Genomic DNA, 10,275 nt, shown 5'->3' on the forward strand with positions numbered 1-10,275 from the left:
TCCCGTGTATAAAAAAATGTGTTATTTTATGTATACTTTGTATAATTCATAAGAGCTCTTATGTTTTTTTTAAACCTCATCTATAATTAATCTATGGTAAAAAAAAGCTTTATTATATAAATCTTTCTTTTTCTTTATGGGGAAAGTGTTATGTATATTTCATTTAATTTATATTTGATTTAATTTAATTGATTGTTTGTTAGTTTTAAATTTCTTTTATTCCATTTCACGCTATTGTAATGTAACTTTATTTACTGGATTTTTACATTTTCCAGAAATTGAGTTCAGTTTGACCTGACTGTTTTTCGTAAACACTAATAATAGAAACTTTGTATTTAATGCTGACCTAGCTCCTGACCCTGATTCAGAAATCAGTAAGAGTTGAAGTAAACAACTTTTATTTTATTTTTTATTATTCTTTCTCACAGTAAAATTCATAAAGTGAAATCGAGGGCATACCTGGAGTACGTGACAAATAACATGTAGCAATTGTTTCAAACTCTGGTTTTTCCAGTGGACTGACCCACACCCGGGCATCTGTTTTGCGCCGTAGCTAGATTTATTATTGATGTCTTGAGAAAGAATAGTCATTCTTGCTATGACACTTGAGAAGTCAAAGTGTTTTATGTTGTGACCAGTTTTTTTTGTGCTAATTATTTTGTTTTCTTCAAATTATTTGGATTCCAAGAGATTATTTTTCCCTGGAAATACTTGTGATCCAAATTAATTCTTGGACAAGGACAGTTATAGAAATTTGCACAGAATTTAAACACTGGAATATTATTTTATGTGATTCAACAAAGAACTGTTGACGCATCAGTACGACCCTGACTACAGCATACGTCATCGCCTTCCATTTTGGATTTCATCGGGATTCGAGTTCAGTTTCATTAGGACTTTATCTTACCTCGGCTTCCATTTTTTAATTCTAGGATTATTCTTGGATTATTTTTGGATTTGATTCGTAGAACCGTAAGTTCTTTTTCTCATTTTAACCTCGTTTTTCTAAACAGCCTAAACGCAACAGTATTTTCATAACGCACATTGAGTTGTAAGTGTATCCACTTGATCAACGAAGTCCACTACAAGACCTGATTTAATGTCGCTGGAACGCTCCGCTATGTTCAGTTTCAGTGTCCTGCATATCAGCAGGATTACATCTTTTTTGTGATATCCTCAGTCTGTCTTTGCAGTCTTCAAAACGTGTCTCTAACAGGACAAAGTGATCTCAAATTGGAGCAGTGTCAAGCTGACTTAATGTATGAAATACATGATTTTTCTGCGAAAAGTGAAACATGAGTCATTCGTGCTTTGGGCTGCTATTCAGTTACCTGTAATATGAACCGAAGTTATTATTATTAGACCCTATATATGCGTAAAGCATCACTGCAGTCACTAAGCATTTTATAATAGCCAAATATTATGCATCAGCTAAATTTACGTCAAAAATTTAGATTACGACTCCAGTTGATTATGCTTTCCAATACTGAATAAAGTTAATTAATGAACACATGTTTATATTTTTAAAACTAATGTAAATCCTTAAAATCTATATTCTGCCTCTCTCCACATTACGGAAATGTACGTCAATTGATTATATTTTTTAACAAGCACCTTTTGTACTGAAGGACAAAATAACAAAAGATTAGATCATTACAAAACCTGCTTCCAATGTATCTTTTAAGGAACCTACAAATATAATATCTTAACTGATCAATTAGCAGCAAAAGAACACAATGCTGAGCTACTATTATTATACTGCACTTCAGAGTAGTCATGTCTAGATTCTAGATCCTCTAAGAAGATGCATTACATAGACAAAATATGTTTTTAAACAACTGGAGCAGTGTAAAATCTCAAAATACAGTCAATGCGTTTAATTCTATTCACTTTTGGTTATTTTTGTGTTCCTGAGAAATGGGTCTCAAAGCAATCGTGCAATCCATTATTCTTTATTCACTCTGTATAATGTATTCAACAGATATTGACGCCATCAGTGACGCCATCAGTGATATGCTACATTTTGAATAAAGTTTTATCAGGCGTCTGTGTATTTCAGCAGTGATGCGTGATCTGAATTGAAATCTGCGTAATAAATATTGTTATTGTGAGACTGACTTCGGTCGACGAGACCTGTCAGTATCTGGTTTATAGCTAATTCGATGTGCAGGTAATAGCTTGGTCGTGCAACTAATTTTGAATGTTGTTAATTGAAGAAGAATGTTACAAAAGGCAAATGTTGTACTAGCATTTATACTTCACGAGTGGGACTGGGAAAAGACTCAGTGTCTAAGGTACAAAATGATACGGGGTTGAATCTTGATGAGTAGGACATTTATTACAAGAGTAGGCCAATGTTACCCATATCTTACGCAACACTAACTTAGGTTAATTTCGTGTTTCATTTTTATTTCTCAAGTTTATTCTTCCTAGCATATCCAACTAGATGAACGTTTGCAACATGCTTTATAAAAAATTCAACATTAATTTATTTTCCTCGAATTAAATGCCAAATAATCCTTGATTACATTGTTCTACATTCTGAATAAACTAGTGGAAATTGACATTAAACCAATCGCTGAAAATGTTGATGTGTCTGTGATGGCCAGTGTCGTGGTGATGTGAAAAAAATCATTTGTTGGATCACAATAATACAATCCAAGAAAAAATCCTTAGTTGAAATTTCAGTATTAATTCAATTTTTTATTTTCAAGAATGTTAGTTTTGAAGAACACTTTGTATTTCCAGAGAAGAATCACTTGAATTAAATAATATGAATAACTAAATTCCAGCCCAAATGAATTTCTGGACACAACAAAAATACAACTGATTCTGCTAAGATCTTAAAACACGAATGAATAAGTTTTCCAGTAACAAGATCCTCTACTTAACCTCAAGTCACAAGTAGCATTTTCTGAAGAAAAAAAGGAAATCATTACCTAATGGACAATATCCTTCTAGGAACATTTAAATGCTTATAAAATAAAATCGTAGTTATAATTAGAAGGTCTAATACTAAAATTATAATATAGGATGTGGAATATATCAAGTAGGACAGGTATATGTATTGTGGGAATTCCAAAAACCTAGACCCAGACCCAAATAAATATGTTTACGTCTATTAATAATGAACCTAACATTAAACCTATTCACACAGAGAATGTTTTAGCCTTATAATAGTTGTTTGCAGAATAAAATATAAATCAGTGATTCAGGTCAACTGAAAATGAACTTGATTTTGGACAAGGTCAAGTCCAACATATAATGTTACATTACAATATCATATAAAACAATTAAAATAATTAAACAAATAACTAACAAACAATGCAAATTCAATATACATAACAAGATGCTATAATGAGTAAATATTTAAAGGAAATACATTCCTAGTTTTGATATTAACAGTCAGGATTCAAAGAATGCAGCATGCATACCTTTTAAATAGTATTAACTAAAATCAGTGTGTATGTGTGTGATTTGGATTTTTAACGTAGCTTTAAACATTTTTCAGTCAAAAACAGAGTTCGATGTCTGCATTGTGGCAGTTTAAAGTGACGTCTAGCACTGGGGCATCATGCCGCAGACATGTAGCATGATGTCCCACCCGGTCACATTATCCTGACACCAGGCCGACCAGTCCTAACATTAACCTCTTAATGCTGAGCGCCAAGCGAGGCAGCTGTTAGTACTATTTTTGTAAGTCTTTGGTATGACCAGGCCGGGGAGCGAACCTACGATCTCCCGCATCCGAGGCGGACGCTCTAATTACTAGGCCACCGGAGCGGTTACAAAAATCAGTATATTTTTCATTGTTTAAAGTGTAAAGTAATTATTACTGATCTATTTATGATTGCAATTTATGGCTGAATAGTTTTTAATAGTTATGAAACCTTACACTCCAACGATAGGAATATACCAAAGAACTTATCACGAACATTAAATTTGTATGACTAAATACTATATCGACAAACAATGAGCAAACAGTATATACTAAAATAATTTTCTATATCAAGATTTGCAACTGAACTAATTAGATTATATAAATTTACGGTGATATTACATATTATTAATTACAAATAACTTTAATATATCTAGGTGATTAATAAAGATAAAGCAATTTTTTTTAAAGAAAATTTTTTTTACTGCATTTCGGACTTAAAAAAACAGCGTTCGTTCTGGTCCCGTCTTACGCTTGCAAAACTATTGTCGCTGAAACGTTATAAATTAGATGACAGAGGTCAAAGAGCAAATATCAAATATGACATCAGTATAAGCCAGCTGTAAATACAATATTATTTGATGCCACGTGACTGGGTTTAAAGACAACAGTTACCCTGGCAGAGGTCAAAATTATGACTTCAGTGTTATACAGCAGCGAGTGGAACTGGGAAAAGACTCAGTGTGAAAGGTACAAAATAGGCAAACATGAACACAAAACTGATTAAAATGCTAAAAGTAAAATATGGCTAATTAATATTTGTAATATTTTGATCTTGAAAATCCGGTAGCTTATACAGACATAAGTCAATAGCGGGAGCAAACAAACATAACTAAAACAAGACTAATATCTTTCGATTGGCAGGAATGGTTAGCTGAACAATACATATGTAAGCGAAAAAAGGAGATTTTCATGCATAAAAGTTTGCGTTACTTAAATTGATGATCGATGACATTCGGATATCTTGGAGAGAGAGAAAATATAGTTATGTCCTCATTTCTCATCTTCAAATGATTTCATATGTCTTGTAAGCACAACTGCAGCTAACCAAGATTTAGATCACGCTACAAATAAACAATGGTTTATAATTATGACCACGGTTCAAGAAGCTGATGTTTTAAATAAGGTCGTATTTACTTACTCTTCATTTTTATTCCTTTGTTACATTAAATAAATATTTTATTTTTGTAAAACTGCAACGATCAAGATTATTATTGAAAAATTGGAAAAATGGCATTATAAGGCAATACAGAATATTTTTCAGGATAATGCAAAATGTCAGCTTATTACACTGCCATTAACGCCAGGCGATGCTGTTGCTGCTTTTGTAGCTTTTTCAAAGTAATAGTTAACAATATTTTTCATTCCTCTTTCAAATTTACCATCGAATGGATTGACCTTCTCACCACCAATATCTCCACCATGTCCTCCTGATAAGCCGTTTTTAAAACCATGTTTATAGATTTTATATTTGTTGTATTTCATCCTCAAAATGGTTGTAAAAGATGCGCATAATACGAAAGCAAAGTCCATTAAAAAAAAATTGGGGGGTGGGGGGAGCAGATAGTGCAGATACTGATGGGAGTCATTTTGTAATTCATCCATCCATCCATACTGTCTACACTCCTTAGAGTGTCAACATTGGTGTACAAACAATACTGTCGTTATAAGAAGGATGGCAGTATAAGTGGTTCCCATGTCAAAAAGCATTGTGAGCTCGAAAATTTAACTATAATGTTATATTTGAAGTCTAATTCAAGCAAAGACTATAATAATTTAATAAACTAAAGTAAAATAAATGATAATTGAAAAAAAGCAGAACTTGCATCCTGTGTCGTTTGATTATTTTAGTTACATTATGAGAGATGATTAAGACCATTTCTGAATCTAGGCTACTCATTAAATTTTTTTGAACAAATCTCAAAATCTTTGTGTGACTTAAAACTTTGTCTTAAGTTAAACATGTTTTTAAATATTGTGTAAAAAATCTCGGTGTCTAACGATAGCTGCGAAATGTCTGTAATATTGCAATTAAGGTGCAAAGATTTCTTTGATATTATTCATGTAACCAAAAAATCTCACATCTTTCTGGGATTTTGCAATTGAAAAATTTTCACGTATAAGCTCTTTGTTAAAGCTTATGGCGCAATACACTGATTACAATTACGTTGTGAAAGAATGCCTGACGGAATCAACATGCGCTGTAACAAAGGCAATTAGTGTATAAAATATTATTTTTTTCTCTAAATTGTAGAATAGCTGATGTCGCTGTGTGGTGATGGCTACATGACGTGGGAATTATATAGCCGAAAATCCGTTTTTGACATTTTCTTGTAATACACGAGGGTGCTGATATTTAACAGTATTCGGTCTGACTATGACGTAAGTAGAGACAGGTCATCCGCTTGAATTAGGAACACGTCCAAATGCCCCCAATTTACAACATTCGTATAGCCTATTAGTTTATCTTGGAATTTATATTGCCAGCCCTTAGGTATATATATATATATATATATATATATATATATATATATATATATATATATATATATATATATATATGAATGAGCGCCTTGGACCATCCAGGACTCCAAGTGCCTTTAAAACAACCAATCGATCCACATCACTTCATGAATAATGCAAGTTTGATTTCTACTGCATTTAAAAATCTCAAAATCTTGAAAGATGTATTAAAGCTAAGCCAAAAAGAATCTTAAAATTTATAGATGAATGTCGTCTCTTTTAAAAAATATTAAAAATAATTTCTGTCGGTGTTTTTTTTTTCTTGTTTAGAAGTACTGACCAATTGGACTTGCGAGGGATAACTAAAAAGGCTAGACTAACAACCACTTTAAGATATTATATTACTCAGATTGGCAAACTTTTACAATATCACCACTTTAAAAAAAAATTAAACTACATAACTCGAGCTTTCAATAAATTGTGAAAAATATTAAAAACAGCAAAACCCTTGCATAGGAATGCACAGTGTATATAGCTGTATACATGGCTGTATTCAGAGACTCTTACAGCTTCTATACGATTCTATCAACGTATTGTGCTCTGTATAAGGCCCTAGATAAAGTCTGTCTTGCCGCGGTTATTAACGTGTTTGGGTGAGTATAATGTTACAGTAACAGCATACATATTTAATGCGTTATTACCATATTACGGTTAGTATATTACAGTACTAACATACCCATCTAATATAAATAAATAAAGATATGTATGGCTCGTGAATATACTGAAAAGACGCAAAATAGTTCTTTGGCTTCATTCTCGGCAATTACGGGGCCGCTACAGCTCTATCCACTGTTTATGTTAAACTAAACTAAAAAGCATAATACCTGAAAAACGAATTCTAACGGCGTTAAAAAAACAGACTTGTTTAATATTTTATTAACTGTTTTGAATGTATTGCACTTAACTGAGTAGTAATAGATCGCTGTTTTAAACTTGTCGCAAGTGTGAATAATTTCACGGCAACAAGGAAGGGTGGTCATGCAATAATATTTAAATTTGGAAACACTTCAACGTGTTTTCCCCATTGATTGTTCGAATTTGCAATAAGAGCACGGTGTAAAAACTAAGCTTCTCCCACGGCGGCGTACTTCTCGGCATTCAGGATTCCCAAATCATTTTCGCTCAGTCGTATTTTCCCAGATAAATGAGTCCGAAGTAACATTCTTTCAGGACTGCCTCTATTCTTATTGAAAATGTCTCTCAGTTATGGTGCAAACCCTGACAGAGTCCATTGACAGTAAACACGTTGTTTTCGAGTGTATCGACTTCCATCCCGTGAAAGACAGCTTTTTAATGCGAACTCCTTTAAACATCACCTTAGAGAAACTAGGATTTGTTATGAAATTTCATACATACACACATACACAAAGACACACACATACACATATATACATACATACATACATACATACATACATACATACAGTCATATTTTTATCCATTTGTTCTGTGATTGTACATGTTAACAATCTCAGAGTTCGTTTCTGGAGAAAAGCCAGCCATTAAATATAGCTAGGGTACATTTAACCAGCAGAAATTGAGTGAAAGACCGTTTACTGCAACGAAATACCTTGCTACGTCCGAGACAATGGTGCAAGTTCGCAATAGTTTCGTGTCAACAGCGGCTTGAGACCAGGATGTACAACGTTTGGATGCCATATATGGACTGGACACTGGAATGAACGGAACGGAATGGTCAGCTGGATATAACCATATGTGAATAGGCATTGTACCGACCCGATTACGCCGACGACTTCGCTCTTCTGAGCTATTACATATCATAGCCTGGACATCATGAAGGGAAGCAAAATCGTTCCGACCTGAGATCATCTGGAGTAAGACCGAAATCCAAACGACCAGTCCACAAGTCATCACATCAGGAAGAACACCACAGGGAGACGAGGTTGAGATACTGAACTTGTTCAACTATCGCGGCTGATCACGCTACTGCTCAGGCAGCAGCGAACCAGACAGTAGGCGTCATATAAAAACTACTCATGGCTGCATGAAATCGATGGCTAGATATATTTAGAGCTCATAGATCAGCCTTGTTACAATGATCCGACTGTACAACGCATGCATTTTATCAGTCTTACTATAAACGCATAGATTCTATCAGTCTTGCTGTACGATGCAGATATATGGACGCTTACAGCGACGATATATAAAAAAGATTAATGCCTTCGAGCAATGCAGCATCATCCGCGTCACACGCACCCAAAATAACAAAAATGACCGCTCCGGTGGCCTAGTGGTTAAAGCGTCCGCCTCGGATACGGGAGGTCAAGGGTTCGAACCCCGGCCGAGTCATACCAAAGACTTACAAAAACGGTACTAACAGCTGCCTCGCTTGGCGCTCAGCATTTAGACGTTAGTGTTCGGACTGGTCAGCCTGGTGTAAGTATAATGCGACCGGGTGGGACATTATGCTACATGTCTGCGGCATGATGCCCCAGTACTAGATATCACTATACACTGTCACACTGCAGACATCGTAGCTATATGACTGAACAATTGTTAAAGCTACGTTAAAAATCTAAATCACACACACACACACACACACATAACAAAATGCACAGATCAGAGACAGAAGGAAGCAACCATCAGCTTTAGATGCTTGCATCTCTTTGGCCACATTGTTAGAGCAACACTTGATACGGTGATACGGTTAACAATCATGTACTTAAAGCCGAAATTGTAAAACTAGCGAGATTGGGATGGGGGTGAGGCGCTCAGGAAGAAGACCGACAAACACCTGGCTCCAAATGGTGGAATAGTACCTAAAGCAGTTCAGCCATGGACTGCACGAGGGACACGTTTGCGTCCACTGTGCCAAATCTGTCTACAGCAACGATGCATCGAGTGGCACGCTAATGAAGAAGAACAAATGCAAAATCCAAAGGAAGGTGAATGTTTTGTTTTCTAGTAGAAAAATCAGAAATAGAAAGCTTTCTTCAGAAGTGGAACAAGGATGAGTACCAGTTCTAACAACAGTGCCAATCAGTTTGTCTCATTTTATTTTTGTTGTTGTTGTTGTTGTGGGGGTTTGACGCTATTTTTCAGCACACGATAAGCTATACATGGCGGCCAGTATTAATGGTGGAGGAAGAACCCGGGAAAACCCCGGAAAGAACCACCGACCCACGAAAAGCTACTGGCAAGCTTTCTCACATACCCACATTGGCTGAATCCGAGACTCGAACCGCCGCAGACAGAGGTGAGATGGCAGTGATCCGTAAAGAAGAGCACTCGGCCACTCGGGGCCCCCTGTCTCATTTTAAACCTTGCATTAAAATGTTCCCACTCTTAATTTTTTTTTATAGTCTTGACATTTGCAAGAGACGGATGACAAGTTATTTGGGAATAACAACAACAAAAATCAAATAAATATTCGATGTATAAGTATTTGAACACTAAATTTATGTAACACGATCTCAGAAGATTTTCATCTCGTGTGTATATTAGTTATACAAATGCAACAATTCAGCTGTACAGTAACATATAGGCATACATCTCACATCATATTGTGTGTTTGGTCCATAAGCTAGTCTATTTACATGATATACATCTCTAGGGTCATCATTATCTTTGAAAGAGATAATAAACCAGCCCATATTACTAAAACATACACATTTCATACTCTTAAAATAGACGCGCGAATTTGATACCCTTCGGGTAATACCGCTGGACACGACATGCGTGTATAATATCACGTAATATAAACATGTGTTCTTGTATGTACAGTCCAGCTTCAAACCCTGGATCGTGTAGTCATATATATATATATATATATATATATATATATATATATATATATATATATATATATATATATCACACACACATTCTCTCTCTCTGTCATAACTTCTCTTGGAGACCTTGCTCTTGCAATCCAGTTATATATATATATATATATATATATATATATATATATATATATATATATATATATATATATATATATATATATATATGTATATATAAGTAAATAATTTGAGAACTAAACACAGTGCTTAAGATCAGTCAAGCTATAT

This window comes from Sinohyriopsis cumingii, chromosome 12, assembly GCF_028554795.1.
Source record: "Sinohyriopsis cumingii isolate HCF-2022 chromosome 12, ASM2855479v2, whole genome shotgun sequence".
Classification (NCBI taxonomy): domain Eukaryota; kingdom Metazoa; phylum Mollusca; class Bivalvia; order Unionida; family Unionidae; genus Sinohyriopsis; species Sinohyriopsis cumingii.